Source organism: Gallus gallus, chromosome 2 (genome assembly GCF_016699485.2).
Source record: "Gallus gallus isolate bGalGal1 chromosome 2, bGalGal1.mat.broiler.GRCg7b, whole genome shotgun sequence".
NCBI classification, from domain to species: domain Eukaryota; kingdom Metazoa; phylum Chordata; class Aves; order Galliformes; family Phasianidae; genus Gallus; species Gallus gallus.
Window position 1 is genome coordinate 38458650 of NC_052533.1, and position 22207 is coordinate 38480856.

A 22207-nucleotide genomic window follows, 5' to 3' on the forward strand; every position below is an offset into this window, starting at 1 on the left:
TCATTTCCGTAGCTCAGCAGACAGCTGGCAACAGCTTACACTGTAGGAGAACAATGAGGGTCTGCATCAAGAAGTCCAGGTGACAACGTAGGCCAGGATGAAGGAGGAGATTACCTCACATGTACTAAATGTGCCTCCCCCTGAAGCATCCTGTACTGGCCACTGCCATGGAAGGGGAACTGCCTTGCTGAAACAAACCCAAAAACACATCAAGTCCTGTGACTTATGTCAAGGTAACACAAGACAGACTCTACTCCTGCTTCTGGTCCTGCTAATAACATTCAGGGAGTAGGTCACTTGCCCCAGTTTTATCAGCTTTCAGTGGGGGACAATGAAACAGACCACAGCTATAAGCAAGAGGTATCACACATGGCCAGAAGAAGTTGGGTTATTTTGTGCCAGACAGTTCGAGAACTTAAGAACTGGGGTTCTGAGGGCTGCTTTGTTTAGTTTTAATATATACTATGTTTTGCAACTAAATCATATCCAGACTCAATTAGTTACTAAATGCCCAAACTACTATTCCCTCAATGCATTCCTACTCCTTTCAGATTTTATACAATAGCTTATCTAGATACTATTGTTAAGGCCAATGTCAAGTGCATCTAAAACTGGATCTATGCAAGCAGTACACTGAACCAGAGCAAGATTAAAAGGGAAAATGCGGGCGAGGTGGTCAAAGTACACAATAGATTATTTTGCTGTTTTTTTAAAATCAGGCAACTCAGCAATTTAGCACAATGATATCCCTCCCACACACTGAGTGCTGTTATCTTTGGACTTAAGAGGTAAGCAAAGAAAATCTCAGCTCTGCTGATTTTGGATGCATTAATTATAGGTTATCATAAGTTCTACACGGGTCATAAGAACAAATTGGTCACTGCTTCAGTAATCTAGTAATCAAACGGGCTTAAACATTAAGCACAATGAAAAGCTGGGGAAAAAAAAGGCTTGAAGCATTGCTGGCATCAGTAGCTGATGAGATACTTATAGACAGTTTTTCTGAATAAATCCTTGATTTTATTCACTAGAGATCAAAAAGAGGAGAGGAGAGGAGAGGAGAGGAGAGGAGAGGAGAGGAGAGGAGAGGAGAGGAGAGGAGAGGAGAGGAGAGGAGAGGAGAGGAGAGGAGAGGAGAGGAGAGGAGAGGAGAGGAGAGGAGAGGAGAGGAGAGGAGAGGAGAGGAGAGGAGAGGAGAGGAGAGGAGAGGAGAGAAGAATCTGAAGAAACACAGAAGTGCCTCACTTCAGCATGAAAATTATCAGAGTGTTCCTCACAGACATGAAGGGGAGAAAAAACAAGAACAAAAAAGATATTGAGTAGGAAAATAGAAAGGATCTAATCTGGTTTCACTGATGTTAGTAAGAGTCTTTCCATTGAATCCCCAGGGCAAATATTTCCAAACACAACAGTTAACAAAAAGGCCCTAAAAGTGTAAGTGGTGGATGAAGCATATGAAGAACAAGAACAGATTAGCCTGGAAATATGATATCAGGATAAATTTGAACTTCACTAGTACAGTAGTGAACTGATGGCAGGAGGGTCGAATATGTCACAGCCAAAAAGGTGATCATACCCTTACTAGAATCATAGAATTGTTGGAGTTGGAAGAGAGCTTTAAAATCTAATCCAACTCCCATTCCATTAACAGGGACATGTACAGCTAGATCATGTTGCTGAGAGCCCAGACTCCTTGAATGTCTCCAGGGACAGAGCATCTACCACCTCTCTAAGCAACTTGTTTCAGGGCTTCTCTACCCTTATCATAAAAAAAACTTCTTCCTTATATTCAGTATCCTCTCTTTCAGTTTGAAAAGATTTCCCCTGGTCCTATCACATCAGACTCTGTTAAAGAGTCTGTCCCATTCTTCCTTAAAGCCCCCCCTTTAGATACTGAAAGGCCACTCTCAGGTCTCCCCAAAGCCTTGTCTTCTCCAGGCTGAACAGCCCCAGCTCTCTCCACCTGTCCTCATAGGAGAGGTGTTCCAACCCTTGGATCACATTTGTGGCCCTCCTCTGGACACAACAGGTCCACATCTCTCCTGTACTGAGTAATCCATATCTGGACGCAGTACTCCAGGTGAGGTCTCACCAGTGCTGAGTAGAGGGGCAGCATCACCTCCCTTGACCTACTGACCACACTTCTTTTGTTGTAGCCCAGGATATGGCTGGTTTTCTGGGCTGTGAGGGCACATTGCTGACTCATGTCCAGCTTGCCATCCACGAGTACCCCCAGGTCCTTTTTAGCGGGGCTTGTATTGATAGCAGGGGTTGCTGTGACCCAGGTGCAAGACCTTGCACTAGGCTTTGTTGAACCTCATGAGGTTCTCCTAGGCCAACTGCTCAAGCCTGTCTCTGGATGGCATCCTATCCCTTGGGCACATTGACCACACTATGCAGCTTGATATCATCCACAAACTTGCTGAGGGCACACTCGATTCCACTGTTGATGCCATTGAAGAAGATATTAAAGGGCATCAGTCTCCAGTACCGATTCCTCATGGACACCACTTGTCATTGATCTCCATCAGGATATTGAGCCAAGAACCACCACTGTCTGGGTACGATCTTACAACCAGTTCCCCATCTGTTGCACAATCCACCCATCAAATCCTTATCTTTCCAGTTTGCAGAGAAGGATGTTGTGAGGGACCATGTTAAAGGTCTTACTGAAGTCCAGATAGATGACATCGGTGGCCCTTCCCTTGTGCACTGATGCAGTTATACCATCATAGAAGGCCACTAGATTGGTCAGACAGGATCTGCCCTTGGTGAAGCCTTGCTGCTTATCCCAGATAATCTCCCTCTCTTCCATGTGCCTTAGCAAAGCTTCCAGGACAATTTGCTCAATACTCTTCCTTGGCACAAAGGTGAGGCTGAGGGATTGATAGTTCCCTAGGTCATCCTTTCTATTCTTCTTAAAAATGGGTGCAGTGTTGCCTTTTTTTCCAGTCACCAGGGACTTCACTTGGCTGCCATGACTTTTCAAATATCATTAACAGTGTCTTGGCAACTACATCAGCCAGTTCCCTCAGGACTCTCGGATGCATCTCATGACGACCCACAGACTTACTGACATTCAGGTTCCTCAGCTGGTTGCGAAACTGATCTTCACTTGTAGCGGGAGCCACATTGCTCCCCCAGTCCCTGCCTTCCAGCCCATCCACTCAAGGAGTGTGTGAAGAGCAATTACTAGTGAAGACTGAGGCAAAATGTTGCTAAGTACTTCAGGTGAGTATGCCTTCTTGGACTTTCATTTTGTGGTTGAAGTACCTGTAGAAGCCTTTCTTGTTCTTCTTTGTGTCCCTGGCCAAGTTCAGGTCCAGCAGGCCCTTGGCCTTCCTGATTCCAACATTACACGACCTAGCAGCATCTCCATGCTCATCCCAGCTTTCATTGCTTGTGCATTTTCTTCTTACTCTCAATTTTGACCAGCAGGTTCCAATTTAGCCGTACCCTCCTTTCCTGACTTCCTACACTTGGGAATGGAGATGTTTTGCACACTAAGGAAAGTTTTCCTAAAGATCTGACAGCTCTGCTCCTCTCCTTTGCCCTTGAGGCCAGTTTCTCAGCAGGTTTGTTTGGCTAACTCCCCAAAGAGCTCGAAGTTGGCTTTCCTAAAATGCAGCTTCATGATCTCAGTCTTCATCTGTCCCATATTCTCCAGGAGTGTTAATTTTACCACTGCATTATTACTACAGCCCAGGCAGCCTCCAATCCTGATGTCAGCAATCAGTTTACTTGCATTAGTGAGCAACCAGTTCTGATATTTCATCCCCCTAGTGGGGCTGTCTATCATTTGGCTCAAGAAGTTATTTTTGATGAATTCCAGGAGTCTACAGCTCACCATGCTACTTTTCCAGCAGACATAAGGGTGGTTGAAGTCCCCCAGCAGTACATGAACCCATGACTGTCACACCTCCTGTGGCTGTAGAAAAAAGCCTTCATCAAAAGGCTCTGCTTCATCAGGTGGTCTGTAGTAGCCACCAACCACAAGGCTCCCTTTTTTGCCTGTCTTTAACTCTCACTCATAGACTTTCAATTGGCTCTCGGCCATTTTCCAAGGATAGCTCTCCATGCTTTATTCTTCTCTTCATGTAGAGGGCGATACCTCTGCACCTCCTTCCTTGCCTGTCCCTCTGAACAGTTTGTAGCCATCAACAGCCAAATTCCAGTCCTGGGAATCATCAGACAAGGTTTCAGTAATGGCAACTACGTAATGGTTTTCTAGCAGCGCAGCAGCTTCCAACTCCTCCTGTTTGTTTTCCATGCTGCGTGTGTAGGTCTACAGGCACTTCAGCTGGATAGCTGGATTTGTTGTCGTTTTGGTGGATAAGTCCTTAATTCCTCTGAAATACATCTCAAACCCTATTGCCTTCTCCTGTTGCCTCAGTGATCCCTGGCTCATTGTCGTAAGATTTCAAGTGTGCTGCAGCGTTGCCAGCACATCTCAAGGCAGCAGGTTCACGCCATCCACTAGTACCCTATCCCTCTAACACAGCTATGCCACCCCATGCTTTATCATGGGCAGGCTTGCTATTGCCTCCTCCTGCCCCCACTTCAAACCTAGTTTAAAGCCTGGCCAATGAGCTCTGCTGGCTTTTTCCCCAAGGACCCTCTTTGCCCTCTGAGAGAGTGAAAACCCATGTGGACTGCAGGTCTGCTGCCATGTAGGCCACCAAAAGTTTTGGCAGTGGCACCACCCATGAAGCCAAGTACTGATAGATAAGATTCCATTTCTTTAGTGCCCTTACACAGTACAGGAAGCAGAGAAGAAAAGATGACATGTGCCCTCAATTCCTTCAGCAGATGTCCCAAGGCTCTGAAGTCCCTTTTGACGGCCCTTGAACTACATGCAGCTGCTTCATCACCCCTCATGTGGAAAATCAGTAATGGGTAATGATCTTTTGGCTGTACCAAGCCATGCAGTTTCCCGGTTATCTTTATAACTTTCTTTTAAATCAAATCATGAGTGATGTGAAACAGAAAGACTATTCTACTCCTGGAAGTCTAAACTTCATTTGCCCCAGTACTGACTTGGAACTTCATGTTCAATGAGAAGCAACACTTCTCATTGGAAGTGCGCTATCAGGATATTAGAGGATTGGCCTGCACAGCTATTTGGTCATTGTCTGCAAGGGAAGCAGGGAGACTGTCAGAGAAAGATTTAGTCAGTCTGGCTGTACTGGCATTGTATTCACTGTCCACCAATGCCCTTAATTTCTGTAAGAATACACTAGAGTTGGAGCTGATGAAAGGAAAAGGAGGGGAAGAGATCATGTCCTAGAGCCTTTCATATCAAGTTGGAATTTTTGTTTAGAATCAAGCCTGGTCGTTCCAAGTCCTGTGTAGAAAGCCATGCCACTCTCTGCTCAAATGGCCAGAAGCCATCTTTTCCACAAGAAACAAAAGCAGCTAAAAGCTTTAAATCCTATCCCATTGTAGGAACACAATTGAATTCTCTTGCCAACATGAGGCCAGAATATACATAGCCACTGCATAGAACTTACAGTCTGTGGGAATTACCAAAGTCAGGCTGCAAATTTTCCATATACAGACATTTCCTGCCACGAGAATGTTACAGTACTAAGTTAACATCCAATGTAATCTAAAGAACAAAAAGAAAGCCTTTAAAATAGCAAGGAAGAAAAAAAATTATACACAAAGAACACTTCATACTTTCAATACAGGCATTTAAAGTAGAAGATATCAAGGTCATATCCTGCAGCTTTTTTTTTTCAGACACATCAATAGGAGGGGGTTGTTAAAGTGAAGCCTGAGGCAGTATCTGACCTTTTTTCCACTTTTTTTCTTCCTCCTTTAGACAAGATGCTGCCCAAGAACAGAACTATAGGACATGCCAAACTGAAACATACATCTGCAACTGAATAGTATCTATGTTTCAAAATACAGCCCCAAAGAAGCTCTATGAATTTCGCTAAGAGAGACAAAAGATCCTTGGATCTACAGTATATAATCTAATCTTGCTCTAAATGGACCAAAGGGAGTTTAATCAATCAGACATTACATCAGCCATATTTAAAATGAACACAGCTATTCCCATTCAGATCTGATGGCTTCCCAACCTGTCAAATTCATTTTGTGGCTAAAAGTGGACTAACACATAATACACACTGAAGCAATCCCTGCCCACCCACCCCCCAAGAAATCTTTTTCAGCATAAAGGAAGAAGAGGGATGTAGTCTTTGTATCAGACGAAATACCCAACTCATCCCTCTGAGCTGGAATCCAGGTGCCCAACACAAGGACAGATAGAAGAAAAATTTCCAGAAGCACGATGGAGAGCAGCTCCCTCTTCCACAAATAACGTATGTTCATTATCACCCTTGTGTCCCTACATACAGGTGTCTGAGGAAAGCAGCTGTCATCCTTGCCAGCTCTCTTTCCACACTGTCTCAACTTGAAGATAAAAATGATTAGGCCTACAGTACTCTTCTACTGTCCTCTCACTAGCCTTTTTCTCTTCTGCAACGGCTAATCATAACATAATAAACCCTTTGATTTTCTGTTTGCCCAGCTGGTACACGTGTGCAGGGAGCCGGACTGCTGGAGTGTAACAGCCCCAACTGTGACATCATTCTAAGGCACTAACACTGTAACACTCATGAGCTGCTCTGTACACTCCCTGTTGTTCACTGCTACTGTTATTGATCAATAGTTCATAAAACTAATTCCAGTGTTATCAGAACAGCTCTTAATAGTCATATAACATGTGCCTGAAAACATTCAGATGCCTATTTTGCCTGATTATTTGCTTGAATAAAGCAATTACTACTTTTTTTTGAGTGTATGTTTAGAAGTCAGTAATTTTTACAGAATTTCCACATTGAATTTTCAGCTTCTAGAAGAAGGCAGCTTTGGAAGGCATTCTAAAACAACCGGGTACATGGCATATGGGAGGGAAGAGAAACCCCTCCGTTTATGCGTGCTGTGCTGGGCTTGGTGCTCCCCTTCAGAGGGGCACTGCTACCTCATGCTGACGGCTTACGCATGTGTAACATCTCCCTCTACCGGCCAAAAACCGTGGGAATACTTCGATTCCCATGCATAAAAGCTTCTTTTGAAGTAAGAATCCCGAGTTTAGGTCCATCCTCTTGTTCTTCCACACATTCGTAATCTCTCTCCATTACCTTAAAGCAGAGAAGATTTGTTTGACGGAGCAGCTGAGGAAGAGCTGGGCATTAATTCACCTGCTGCTCCCCGATGATAAAGTCCTCAGTGAAACTCTTTGGAAAGAAAGCAGATGTTGGAGCAGTCCTTGGGAGCCCAGGATTAAAGGGGACAGCTGTTTTGCAGAGCAACATCTGACGTAGTAACGCTGCTTACGTGATTCTGAAAACTAAGAATGTAATGGTGACCTCTGCAGTAAAATCTGAGTCCAGTGGTAAGCTGCTGAGGTTTTGATGCATATCAGTTCTTCATTTTTGAAGATGGCTTTCTATTGTAAATCATCCCTTTGTAAACAAGGAAAATAACTGAAAATTTCAAGTTATTTGTAGTAAGAGAATTACATCGTCTTCACCATTCTCCATTTGAAAACCTTTTTAACTTTTTCCACTTTTATTTCCCTCCTTCCTCTGCTGATGACCTTTTTGTAAGCTTCCCTTCCCTTCATTCTGTGTGTGGAGAATCATTCGTGCAGAATTCACCACAGGGAAACAAACGTAATATCCAACTCTTACATTCTCAAGAGGGAATTAGCTGAAACTGCCACTCTTTGTGAAACCGGCATAGAAAAATGCAGGAGTTAATAGTATAGTCAAGTTGTCAGAGAAACCATTAGCACTCTGGTAGATCATGGGCTATTTTAAACATTTTCTTCTAAATACCCCAGCAAATTATAGGGTCCTTTATGGAGATGGGAGGTGCACAAAGCCTGAAAGCATTATTGCTTTTTGAAGGCTTAGTAACTGCTGGCTGCTGAGGGAGAGCTCTCTGCATAGTGGACGCTTGCTACATTTTTAGAACAGGCATATGGTTCTCCGAGCAGGACCTGGCTAATTCCCCCTTTGTGGAAGTCCTTAGCAAGGTTTCCACTGTGTAGTCCATTCTATAGAACTCCTAAAGCCAAAAGATAGAGTGTCATTTTCAAAGGAAATTATTTATTTTAATAAAGCATTTTTAAAAATTATTTGTGCCCAGCCCTGCTACATTTCCACTGCCACTCAAGGGACGGCAATTATCACAGCCTGTACTAGATTGACTTCTACAACCAAACTTCACTGCTGTCAGGTCTGCACGAGTACATGAAAGAACAGCACCTTGCCAATTCCAAACATGCAGGCAGCCTCTAGGCTGCTATAATTATTAAATAAGCCACCCACCTAACATGCAGTATCAGGCAATGACTACCTGTGCAATACCCCTCTCCTGCACTCTGTGCTAGAATCTCTTCTGGTGCGCCTGGTCTGCAGTGGATATGCACTAAGTAAATCTATCAATCTGCTTTTATACATTACATAAGGAGATGTCTCAGTCATCTCGTGGCCAAAGGTATCTGCATTGCTCTCACAAAACATGCCCAGTCTCACGCTCCACAAGCATAAGCAGCCAGTAGCAGAGTTCACATTATCGCTGTATCCAAATGGATGAGATTCACATCAGGTGATCCTTGGTAACAGCTCTGTCTGGGTTAGTCTAACCTAAATCCTTCCAGGACACCCAGAGAAGGTCTGAGTTTTCAATGGAAAAAAAACAGCAGAGTAAAGAGAAGGAAAAGGGGAGAAAAAAAAAAAGAAGAAGAAAAAAAACCCCAAACCTTGCTGACAATCATAGCAGGTTAACATCAAAGTCAAAATTAAGAATTTCTAGACCGTAGCAAGTTTTTTCTTCCCACTTCCCACAGAAATATGGCCAAAGCTTATATAAATACTGTTATTTGGTTACAGACTTGGAAACCTGATAAAGACAAAGTTTTGTGTGCTGATTTTAACTTCTGCGGGTTACAGGAAGATTCCTCACACTTGTATAGCTCACTCATGGAGTATTAAAGTATTGCTTCTCCGCCAGTTTCTCCATTTGCCTGCTTAAGAACTAGAGACCTACCAGTCCTGGAGATCCACTTGACTTGTATCTACTCATCCTCTCCAAAAGTGCTTGCCATCCTTGGCTCCCTTCACTCCAGAGCGTGAGGATATGCACGCACATATACAAGGTGTGTTAAGAGGTTAAAAGGGTGAATTTGTGCTGGGAGCATCATGCAGATGATTAGAGTCTCAGTTTGGCACAAGAAGAAAGGCCTAGACATGCCAGAATTTGCAGAGACACATTCCTCATGTTGCTTAAACTGTACTTGGCTCTCAGATTCCTAGCAAAGACCACAGGACTCAAGGTCAACACATTCATACAGATAGCTGTCAAGCACAAAAGCACATATACAGGTAATTCAGGCCACATCTTAGGGCTTGATATCAAGAGTGTTTTGCCACATACATCCCACATTTCCCTGGCTATGAATCTCTTGAGCAGCTCAGCCTCGCTGCGGTCTCGTCTTCCCCTGATGTGAAGGGGAAAAAAAAAAAAACATGTGCTAATACTCCACATTACCAAAGCACACATTAGAAATCTATTGGATTTCTAACAGGAATTTGTTTTTGTTTTTGTTTTTTTTTTTCCACGGGAAAAAGGCTAAAACCCAATCCTGTAGCCTCAAGGGCATGAAAAGATTGCACAGCGCTGTCTGGACAGGCTGCCCGCAAAGTTTGACTTTTCCCAACAGTGCTTACAGTCACTTTTCTTCTACATGAAGCTGTATAAGCCATCCATACCAACTGTCGAGGCTTGAAAAATGAGCTTGATGAACATCTGCAGCAAAATCCCTATTGCTTCTATGAAAACCACTCTGTTGAAAACAACACTCAGTAAGGATACTTTGGCAGATGCTGGGACTCAAATTCAGTCAAATTCACAGCTCACCAACAGATTTTCTGCAGTGATCTGAATAAGGTGCATTCTTTGCCTCAACTTCCAATGTGTGACATGAAAATAGTACTGTCTTTCTACCAAAGGCATCCCTACTGGTATGCAGAGCTAGGCACACAGCAGAATTTAGAAGAGCCTCAAAATAACTAGACCAGCTTTCAGATAAACTACTTTAGAAGGTGGAAGATAGCCACATTAAGTATTGTCCTGTGCCAGTGAGGCCTGATGAGAAACAGGATCTAACATACAGGATCCCAGCTGGAGATCATAGAACGGCTTGGGTTGAAAAGGACCTTAAAGACTGTCTAGTTCCAGCTTCCCTCCCATGGGCAGGCTTACCAACTATTAGATCAGGCTGCCCAGGGCCCTATACAACCTGTTCCAGTGCTTCATCACCCTCTGAGTAAAGAATTTCTTCCTAACATCTAGCCTAAATCTCCCCTCTTTTAGTTCAAAGCCATTCTTCCTTGTCCTATCACTATCTGTCTCTGTAAAAGGCCAAGTGCAGGGTGCTGCACTTGGGTTGGGGCAATCCCAGGTATTTATACAAACTGGGAGAAGATCTCCTTGAGGGCAGCCCTGCAGAGAAGGATGTGGGGGTCCTGGTAGACAAGAAGCTGGACATGAGCCAGCAGTGTGCGCTTGCAGCCCGGAAGGCCAACTGTGTTCTGGGCTGCATTAAAAAGGGGGTGGCCAACAGGGAGAGGGAGGTGATTGTCCCCCTCCACTCAGTTCTTGTGAGGACCCATCTGGAGTACTGCATCCAGGCCTGGGGCCCCCAGTACAGGAAGGATGTGGAGCTCTTGGAGCGGGTCCAGAGGAGGACCACTAAGATGATCAGAGGGCTGGAGCACCTCTCCTATGGAGAAAGGTTGAGGGAACTGGGCTTGTTTAGCTTGGAGAAGAGAAGGCTCTGGAGAGACCTCATTGCGGCCTTCCAGTACTTGAAGGGAGTGTATAAACAGGAGGGGAAACAGCTGTTTACGAGGATGGGTAGTGATAGGACAAGGGGGAATGGTTTTCAACCAAGACAGGGGAGGTTTAGGTTAGATATTAGGAGGAATTTTCTCACTCAGAGGGTGGTGACACAATGGAACAGGTTGCCCAAGGAGGTTGTGGATGCCCCATCCCTGAAGGCATTCAAAGCCAGGCTGGATGTGGTTCTGGGCACCCTGGTCTACTGGTTGGCAACACTGCACATAGCAGGGGAGTTGAAACTCAGTGATCATTGTGGTCCTTTTCAACCCAGGCCCTTCCCTTTCCTCCAACTAACATCAAGATCCTCAAGAAGAGCAGGACCTCACAAGTTCCTCCAGCACTGGGTCATATAGCCAAGACAAAGCTGGTGATCCTCAGCTCCCTTAGGGAAAGATTCCTCAGCTGAAAACCAAACTCAGTTTCTCTTCCTGGACACAGAGCATCTCTACTCTGAGGTTGTGCTAGGCAGGAAGAAAATGATGTCACATGGAGCTGAGAATAAAGACAGTGAAGAGTGTGCACTCTCAGGAAGGAGAGGCTGTGCAATTAGCTCAGATTGAAGAAAGAAGCATGTCATTTGGGATAAGGAAACAGGGAGAGCAGTAAAACAGAAGGGGTATAATATCAAAGGCAAACATACTATCTATAATAACCTTTAATACAGCACACGTTTGAAACTGAAAAAACACCTACAGCAGCACAGATCTTGAAGCAGGGTAGAACGAGGCCATGTAGACCTTCTGAATGTCCAGTGCATTCAGACACCCCATTCCAATCAGCTTTAATAGCAGATGCACACCTAAGATTTGGTAACTTTCTATTTCTGTCCACGAGCCTCTACTGAGGAACAAATGAGAGCATTGGTTGCAGAGTTTTTTCTGTCCAGAGGAGCACGGGAAGTATTGAAAAAAAGACACGGTATCGCTCCATATCTGGGAGATGCTAGCTCCAAGATTATGCTATGTCTTGAATGTACACTAGCTTCCAAAGATGTTATTTTTCAATCTGCAGGCCCACTCCCTACTGCTAACTATCACCTACTGCATGCTCCAGCCTGCATTCATCACCACCCTGCTCACAATATGTAATTTTACAAGAAATTGAGGTGGTTTCAGCATATTTCAAGGTATTAAAATCAGTTCAGTAAATATCAAACTCTGAAGTAAAGTAGATAATGGGCATTAATCACTCAAGTGAAGCCATTAGTCAGTTGTGCGGTGTTCACAGTTGTTCCTGTACTTACAGCATCAGTGAAGCCAGAATGAAGTAAGTGTTATCTGACTTGCTATAGCAAATCCAGCTGTTACTTTAATGGAATCAGAAATTTCACTTTCTGTGATTATCCACTTCACTTTCACTAATCATACTGGTACAGAGACTTTAAAAACATTTTTATGGAATACTAAAATGGTAATGGCTCATCTGATCTACAGAGACATAATTACTGCAAGTATACTTGTAACGCAGGTGATTCTGAACAGCAAGTTTCCACAAGCAAAAGGCAAAATGAGCAAGTAGGCAGATGACTGTCACTGAATGCCTATCTTCTAAAATAGTGATCCTTCTAGAAAGATCAACACTTCTGCCTAAAAGCCAAAAGGCTGAGGCGTCGCCTACTATTTTGTCTTTCCTCACATTATAAGTTGAGATTGAGTATTGTTTCAGGCTTTTTTTTTTTTTTCATCTTTTGACATTAATATCAGTTTTACAGTAAGCAAAATGAATTGTATAGACAATCATTAAATACACATTGTCTTCCACTCCAAAAAGTCAGACTGCAGTCTGTTGTTCGTCACTATGGAAACAGTTGTTTGCTATTTGTTCATACTCAGTGCATAGTTTATCTAGTTTGGTTAAAAAAAAAAGCTAAACAAATTCAGATGTAATAAATATGTATTATATTATTATTGTAACTATATATCTATAAATGGGATTCTGTAACTATATATATGGGATTATTTAACTATATACGTAATGGTACTCATCAGTCCAGTCTCATTCTATTACAGCCAATCTCCTTAGATATCTTTCTAACATCTCAGAGAAAGTTTCCATGCCTGGAAAAAAAAAAAAAAAGTCAGGTTCTTAAAACTCCCCTTTTAAACCATCCTCGTTCTTGAAAGAATGAAAATGAATAGAAAGTTGGGGAAGCAGGGAAGGAGAAAAATACCTCCGTTGTTTTTCCTTTTTAGAGTTCTGAAAATTAAAAAACAGTGAAAGGTGGAAAACAGTCTACTTTTAGCAAAGAAAATGTTTTGCAAGTTTCAAGTTCTACTGAAAATTGGATTGAGGGATTGTGAGGAGGCCAGACAAGTATTTCTCTCAAGCCACAGGTAATGACTGTTTTCATTTCTCTTAGTCACAATGTCCAGAAAAATTTTACCTTAAAAAGACTACAGCAACTATCTTAAGAATGAACTGCCTCTGCTACAGAGAGCTGCTGCTCTATTAACACCCTTGTATCTACACTAGTACATGCCCAGTTCAGGAGTCAAATGGGACCAAATGGCTACAAGTTGGAGGTGCTTCCCTCCTTCTGTGAGGTGAATTCACAACTGATGAGACAGAGACTGTCATTCTGCAGGTAGGTGCTGAACAAACACATGCAATCTCTGCTTCTTTACAAGGCTCCTGTACTGCACATGTGCTGCCTGCTGCAAAGCCCTAGGCAATTACTTCTGCCAGCCACCTACCTTCGGGTCACGTCCTTCTGGACAAAGCAGCACAGAAGTTTGGTGGCAGCTGCACAGCAAACCACACTGGTATCTGAGCCACTCTACACAGCTATTTTCAGTCTCATTGTTTTTCAGACAGACTCACGAGGAGAGACTGGAAACAGGAGCTACTTCAGTTGACTCCACTGACAAAGAAAGTTATTAAAAACAAAATTCTCAAAAACAAGATCTAACATATCTGACTGCCACAGTTCACTCTGTGTTTCATACCCTCTCCTCCAACCACCACTGCTTCCAGAAAACCCATAGTCCTGGGCTGTTCCTTAAGCCATATTTTGGAAACTTTTGTCACACACACAGCAATGGTTAAGCAGATCCCACCCTCTTGTTGTCTTTTTCAGGCACAAACAGCCATCCCTGTATAACCACACCAGGCAGACTAGAATTCTCCTGACTGGATGGGGTGATTAATTCACATCTGAAACACTATATCTTGCCAGGTTATTTTGGTACTTCTACTCCTGTCTCAAACAAGACTCAAAAACTGACAACAGGAATAGACAAGTGGACAAAAAATGAAAGAGAAAGTGGACAAACAATAAACATGTTTGAAGCTTAAAGTGATAAAAGCTTTTTTCCCAGTTCTTCCCTAGCAATAGTCCTAGAAGATGTACTTGCCTGAACCAATCTGTCCATTGTCAATGAACAACTGGCAGTCAGCAAACACGTTAATAGTCTTCTTTTGAGTCATGCTGCATATTCCAGGTTTTTTTGCAGCCAGCAGCTCAAGTTATTTAGAATGATTTGTTTTTCTCTGTTGTATTAAAAGCATGATGACAGGCAGAGCAAGAAAGCCGTACGATAGTTAACATTGTGCAAGCACTGGAATGATTAGAACTGTTCTAACTAAACACATCCATTTCTCCAAAATGTATTTATTCAGTTGGTAGACTCTAAACAGCTGTCCAGACTACCAGAACTACAGAACACTAGATCTGCAAAATGTTCATTTAACTCCATTAGGAAGTCAAAAATTAGGCTGAATACCACAGGATCAGATGGGAAGCCTTGTATGAAGATCACAATTCCGTAGAGAGAAACTGGAAGATCTTAGTTATCACACAGAGAATTATGGAGACAGAACATTGCCTGTTCACAATTAAGTCAATAGCAAAATTTAATTGGCATAGGAATCAGCACCAACATCGAATGAGAGCAGATCTGAAACACATGTCCAGGCCCTAACAAGTCACCTTGGTAGAATGACTCATTCATAACCACTTCACTAGCTGTATTTTCCTCATGAAAAATAAAACCTTTTTTTTCTTTATAATGTACTTGCAAAGAGAAAATTAATTTTACCTCCTGAGAGGTCTCTTTTCTCCTCATCCACAGTGAGGGGATATTTTCCTCTTCTTGTCTCTGTCTCACTTCTAAGTCAAATTCCTAGTGGCTGCTTATTCAAGACTTCAGTGGTAATTCAAGCTGGCTGAAAGCAGCTTGTTCCTTCCAAAAGGTGAAGAAGGATACACCATGAGAAAGATTTCTTTACAGTTCCCAGTGCAGTGGATGTGTAATTCCAAAGGCATCAATAGTCTTTCTCTCTTGCAATATTACTCTCTTCTGCTTTATTTAGAGGATACAATGAAAAGACAAACTAGAAAATAGCAACAAATCTGTATCACACAGCATCTCCATTACAAGGGGGAAGGATGCAGTTAACAGCTATCATATATGAAAGTTAATTGCACTTTTTTTTTTTCTTTTTTGCAGTGGAGATTCCTGATTCCGTTTCAATTGTTCAGCAAGATAAAAGAAGATAAACAGTGAAAAATAAAAAAGATGAACATCTTTCCCTACCCTCAATGTATTGAGACGTTTCAGCTTTGTTTAGAAGATAATTTAATTTGCCACTGACTGACAAGTAGATGGTATATAAATAACCACACACACAGGCTTTGCTCTAAAGCTCAGAGAAGATTCCAGAAGAAACACCAAACTGTAACTTGCCATAAGTAAATTCAACTGTTCTTGAACGCCATAGTGTATTTAGTATTCATTCACTGTATCGGTGGTAATATCAGTGAGTGTTCATATTAAATCTCTGCCATACAAGAAAAGGTACTGCTTATGTACAGCTTGCGCTCCAGGGATCTAGATGCAGTTTTGATGCACTATTGACCTTGCTCACACACGCAAATGCTCAAGAGAGCTGCTGACTTTTTGAGGTGTTACATATTTATATTATGCATTATTAATACCAGAGACACAATGCAATTTCCAGTTAAGTCAACAAGAACATTCTTGTTGTTCTAGCATGCCTGCTGTTAGCTAGCTCTTAGAAAAAAAGAAAAAAAAGAAAAAAGTTTCCATTCTTGCATACCTAGGAATAAAAGTTCCATCAATCCAGATTATTCATCAGTTTTGTAACGTCCCTCTGCCTGACATTTGCTGATGTAACAGGCAACCTACTCCATTTTCTTCTAAGAAGAATGCATCTTGGTAGCCTATTCATCTAATCTGTCAAACAGAAAAGGAGTAGCCATGCTTGTCAAATTCATGCAAGAAGCATGTTGAGATAACTAACTCAACACTGCGATCCACACCACCTTAACAGTTACCCTCTAGCAGACAACAGACAATATCATGGTCACCAGACAAACAGATCTCTGACAACCAAATTTAACCTGGTCCACTTTAGGCCAATGCCACGGTAAGAAGAGAACAAGCAAGAATTCCCTTAAAGTTACATCCCTGAAAAGCTACTTATGATCCAGCTTCTAGCTTCCATCTCCTTTAGGATGGACAACACAAGTATTATTTTATATTAGCCTACAACATCTGAAAACTTGAATTCGTGTAAGATATAAAAACAGAATGAGCATGGATTTAGTGACTGCAAGAAAGACGCTGGTGAGAGTTTGTTCACATTGCAAAACTACTGCTGAGAAAAGTTTGACTCTAGCTCTTGATGTGGCCGTAACTGAGAATCTACTCTGATGTGCGTTTTAATTGCACAGTAATAGAATCTGACAGAGATTCTCTGATGGAGTTAGTCCTTTTCATACCTTGACCCATATATTTTTCCTTACCCAGCACAGACGGTTTAATAGATTAGACCATTAAACATTGCTCTGTCTCATCATAAATCAGTGAGACAATACTTGCAATTTAGATAGCCTCTAATGACCTGTTTTTCAGTGTCCACAATCTAATACACCTATCTGGTTTGCCTTATTATTGCTGTCAATATTAGGTGGCATATCAGAATCTAAATGGCACATAGGACAAATCCTGGAAATATACACCCTTGCCTCTTTCCCAGACCTGCTGACCTCATTTTCCTAAGCTCTATCTACCAAAGGACCTCTACAATGTATTAAATTTTTAACATTTCCCACATTTTTGTATTAGCAGCATGATACTCTACTGAAAAAAATCCAGCAGGAGGAAACTAAAGGCTGCCATAGGTGGAGAGGTAGTGGCAAGAACTAGAAATAAGGTCTAGAAAGGAACTGAATTGAATTTGGGGATTCATCCCTTTAGAATTCATTTTAAAAGAGTTAAGGTTTCTTTGTATTGTAAAAGGAATATTGATTTCCTCATTCCTTATCCCAACAGAATTTACACTTTAGGCCTTCCCCCAAAAAACTGCTCTTACAGAAACACAGAAGGTCAGCAGATTTCATTTTACTGTAAATCACTCAGTAGCAGCGCTCCCCACTCCATTACCAGTTTGTTTCAGTGATTTAAATTCAGTCATATCTATGGAGACCTGGCTGTCCAACAGCTCATATCAGGGAGAATAAGTCCATGTCTTATTCTTCTTCTAAAACTTTTATTCTTCTTGGGTGTTGCTCTTCTTTGCTAATTGTACAGCAGTTTTTTAAGTCCTCCATGCACACCAATATGTTACAATATGGCTTAGCCTCAGACTGACTGTACAGCACTGTACAAGGAACCGTTAACAGTTTTGAAACACGATCTCATTCTGCTTTTTTCTTACTGCTTAATCAGTTCCTCATCTCATGCTTTCTTCTACACTAAATGAAAAAAGCCTCTTGTCAGGGGCTTTGCCACAGACTTTTTGAAACATTATGTTTGAATAAAACGTTGCTGTGAAGACAGAGACCATGATAAAACTAAACAGAAAAGGGATCGGGAGACCAACTGTCTGTGCATGACTCATTTTCTGCCACACATGAAAACGATACCTTGTGAAAGGCACAAAGGCAGAGATCAAGAAGTCTTTGATAAGATGGGTGCTGCAACTTAATGATTAGTAACAAGTGAGCAACACCACTCTGAAAAGTCATCGTTCGTGCAAATCAGATGCTGGCTCCCAGCAGACCCTCCTGTCTAAGCCATTAAGACTCTCCCTCCTACCACCATTAGTCATGCTGAGTATTAACATTATTCATTATTACTCATAGTTTACTCTTTGAATAACCCATTAATTTCAGTGAGACTTCTGCAGTAGGAGGTAGCAGATAATCTACATGTTTGTATATGTATACGTATATAATTAAAGGCTATCAAACTAGAAGACTGACTTTCCCTTGCTGACTAAGCTGATCCTTAAAACTCTGGCCCCAGAGCTGAAAGTATTCGTGGCTGTAACTGAAGACATGCTAAGTCAAGCTTTCAAAAGTACCCATGGCAGAATCAGTTTTAACAGCATTTTTCATGAGAATGCTGCAAAGTTACACAGCCTTTCACCTCCAGGCTCTAGTGTCTCCAATAAATTTTGAAGCCAGTATCCTCCTGTCCCTCAGAACTCCCTAACAGCGTGCTACTAACAAAGTTAGTAAGGAGGTTCTGAAGAAAACACACCAAAATGAAGGCAGCGTAGTACCTCAGGGGCCACTTCTCCAGATGTACTTGCTCTTCTGAGGATCCCACTGACATTCAGAACATTTCTCCTCTGTGGGTCTTCCTTCTTTAGGAGCTGGGAAGAGAAGCAAGCCAGTTAGCCATGCACTGTGGGATCAGACTGTACTTTACCCCCCTCTGTAGGCATCCTGTGATAAGAACCATTCGAGGGAGGGGGGCAAAATCTTAAAGAACCAAAGCACTTAAAGAACCAAAACAAAACACAAAGAATGAAAGCACGTCAATCACCCAGGTCCTAATTAACTTCAGTGATGCTGCTTTTATTTTTCAAAAGGGAGAGATACTTCTCTGCATGATTTTGGTGTATTTTCAAACTTCACGTGTTGCAACACTAACTAATTCCTTAATGATACTTTTAAAGAGGACAATTCTTGCGATAGCTTTCTGCAGAAATAGATAGGGACAGGAGGCAGGGAGGAAACCGAAGGGGTATGCTGGCTGAAAACATGACAGTGAGTCACAAAAGCATGACCGTTGTCTGCTCCCTGGTCACTTCCTTCACTTATTTAAAGGAATTTTACTGGGGTTGAGGATTATGACTTTTTTATGCTGTCTCATATCTTGCCCTCACTCCCCTCCCCCAGGTGAAGATTGCGAGCACAGCTACAGTCACCCCCCATCCTGTTTTCTCACCGCTACTCCCTGTTTGAGCCAGCTGGAGCAGGCAGTGCCTCTGAGAAGCCAAGCTCATAATCCCATCAGGGGAGGGTGATAGCAATCTGAAAAAAGCAGGCAAGGCGGGACACTTTCTAAATACTACCACCCACAGGAAAAATTGTGCTCAGCTGCTTACAGACTGTGCAAGCCTGTCTGTGCTCTTGGCCGGGACAAGGAGAAGAAAAACAAATACAGGGTCAGGCTGTGCTGTTTAGCTCTACCCCTTTTGAGAACTAGAGCATGCCTTTCCTTGAGCTATTGAACTTGCTCAGTCTCATGCACTGGGTGCATTAACTCATAGGAGTGGTTCCCAGTTTTTGTTTGTTCAGAGACGGGGCTGAACTTGACATTCAGGCGGGGAGCACCAGGCTGCCATGACGGCTGAGGATGGCTCTGTGGGTCTCAAAGAGGTTGCAGCAATTTTGCCATCAGATCCCACCTGCTGAGTTCACCAAATCTCCACTCCTGGGTGCAGCTGATCTCCATGGAACGCCCTCCTACCCACCACCCACTGCACCAGAAGACTTCCCTCACCACAAACCCAGCTGCGGCAGGGGAGTGATTAGGAGGAGGCATGCAGAATGATACAATTGCTGCCTTCTTCCTCAAATTGCAAACATGAACCATCCCCTGCAGCTGAGGATAATTTTAGCCACCAGAATCTGTTAAGAAATAACAGCTATGTATTTTCCTGAGAACTGGCATTGCATTTTGTTCTGATGCAGACAAATGCTGAGGCTGTGGAAGGAAAGAAACATTTATCTCCCACACATTGACGCCGAAGGAGAGGCAGGCACTGTGTAATCCAAAACAATTAATAAAATGATCCTACTATTAACTGAGCTTGGATATACTTCCTTTACTTCAGATAGGCTTCTCTTTAACATAGTAGAAGGGGTGGAGTTCTTCTCAGATTGGTAAATATTGTCAGAGTTACATTACATCTAAGGTGTGTTTCTAGATGGGGGCCAATACCAACATGGATTGCAATTGCATACAAACACTCCACCTATCCTTCCAAGAACTCAGTGATAATCTCATGGAGGTTGACCAAGGCTGACATAATTTCGCTTAAAAAATATCTGCTCCCGGACATTTGCAAATAACTAGCATAAGAACCAGAGTCTGTCCAACAAAGCCAAGAATTTCCATGCCTCTGAAGCTCAAGTCTTTATTGTTACTATTATCAGTAAGAATTCTATAGATTCTGATGTATCACCCCATCTCAACCAGAAATTTCTGAATTAGTCTATTTTGCTGTTTGAGAAATAGAGGGAACAGTTATTTACCCATCACATAAGAACATAGTGAAGAAATATTAGGTAACATCTGTCTCCCAAGTCATAAATAATTGCATAACTACCAAAAAGTTTTATGACTTTTTTTTTTTTTTTTTTCAGAAAGTCTCATCATATAATCTGTCCTTAGCAAATATAACCACAGCAGCTCTCATGGGCATAATAAGTTGTGTTCTTTTAAAATCTGTATTTCATAGAGGATCTAATAAACAGGTGCTTTTTCATAGAATCAGTCACAGAGCCATAGGATGGCTTGGGTTAGAAGGGACCTTAAAGACTGAGTTCCAACCCCACTGCCATGGGTATGGCTGCCACTCACTAGATCAGGCTCCCAGGATCTCATCCAGGGGCGGGGCAACCACAGTTTCTCTGGTCAGCCTGTTCCAGTACCTCATCACCCTCTGATTAAATAATTTCTTTCTGCTTATATGCTCCCTTCAAGTACTGGAAGGCTGCAATGAGGTCTCCCCTGAGATTTCTCTTCTCTAAGCTAAACAAACCCAACTCCCTCAACCTTTCTTCATATGAGAGGAGCTCCAGCCCTCTGATCATCTTCTGGTCCCACTCCAACAGCTCCACATCCTTCCTCTACTGGAGACCATACTTCAGATGGGGCCTCATGAGGGCAGAGTAGAGGGGGGGCAATCACCTCCCACTCCCTGCTGGCCCAAGATACAGTTGGCCTTTTGGGCTGCAAGCACACACTTCTGGCTCATGCTCAGCCTTTCATCTACAAGAACCCCCAAGTCCATCTCCACGGGACTGCTCTCAGGAGTTCTTTCCCCAGTCTGTACTCATATTTAGGATTGTTCCAACCCAAGTGCAACGCTATGCACTTGACCTTGTTAAAACTCATTAGTTTCTTATGCGCCCACTTTTCAAGCCTGTCCAGACCCATTTGCATGGCATCCCTTCTATCTTATCAACTGCACCACTCAGTTTGGTGCCATTAGCAAACTTGCTAAGGGTACTCTCAGTGCCATGTTGTTCATAAAGTTGAAGGGCGCTGGTCCCAAGACAGACTCCTGAGGGACACCACTCATGACTGGCTTCCATTTGGACATAAAACCATTGACAACTACACACTTTTTAGTGAAGTAAAAGAAAAAGAATTGTTTAAAATTATCTCCATTTTGATTGTGAGATATGCTAACTCAATCCTTTTCCTGCTTACTGGTAAGCAAATGGCAAAGCTTCCATTGACTTCAGTGGCAGATCAGCAGGACCCTGAGGCAATATATTTTAAGTTACTGATATTCACAGGAGTTTCCCTGAAAGCACAAATGTCATACAGTAACCACTGAGCAAGAATAAAATTGTGACATTATTACTAGTGCAGAATAATGGTTCATGATCTTTGCACTGTGCCCTATAGTGCAAATGTCACTACATTTATTAAGATATTTCCTTTTCTTTGAGTTTGAGGGTATGGATCACAGCAGGAAATATTTTTATTTTCACAGTGACCTTTGCAAAGCTTGCAAAGCTAGATTATGTTGTGGTAATGGGACAACCCAAAGGTCATGAAACATTATTCTGCCCTAGTAACTATTAGAAATGTGATGGGAGTTAAAAAAGGTATTTGTCCCCAGGGCTGGTTTTTCTAATCTTCCACCTCTGGAGACCTGGGTTCAATATTGGCCATGCCAGTTACATGCTGGAGGCTATTTATAGTCTTCGTTAACATTTCATCTGCTAACTGGGGGCTATACTTCCTGACTTGATGAAGTTCACTCTCTCTTTAGATACTACTGAATCATCCAG

At 42.4% G+C, this 22207-nt stretch overlaps 1 protein-coding gene across 6 annotated transcripts in view; it reads right to left on the reverse strand.

Annotated features, from left to right (window-relative positions):
* Positions 1-19185, reverse strand: part of SLC4A7 (solute carrier family 4 member 7) — a 132230-nt gene extending 113045 nt beyond the window's left edge. For 2 of the 6 annotated variants that reach the window (XM_040696263.2, XM_040696266.2), the window contains exons 1-2: positions 19122-19185; positions 18451-18543 (exon numbers count right to left, since the gene is read on the reverse strand). The gene's annotated coding sequence lies outside the window, so the exon portion shown is untranslated. Of the gene's footprint in view, positions 1-18428; positions 18544-18716 lie in introns of all 6 variants that reach the window. The other 4 variants (XM_040696265.2, XM_040696267.2, XM_040696268.2 and 1 more) reach the window with 3 other exon arrangements.
* Between the last annotated feature and the right edge of the window lie 3022 nt (positions 19186-22207).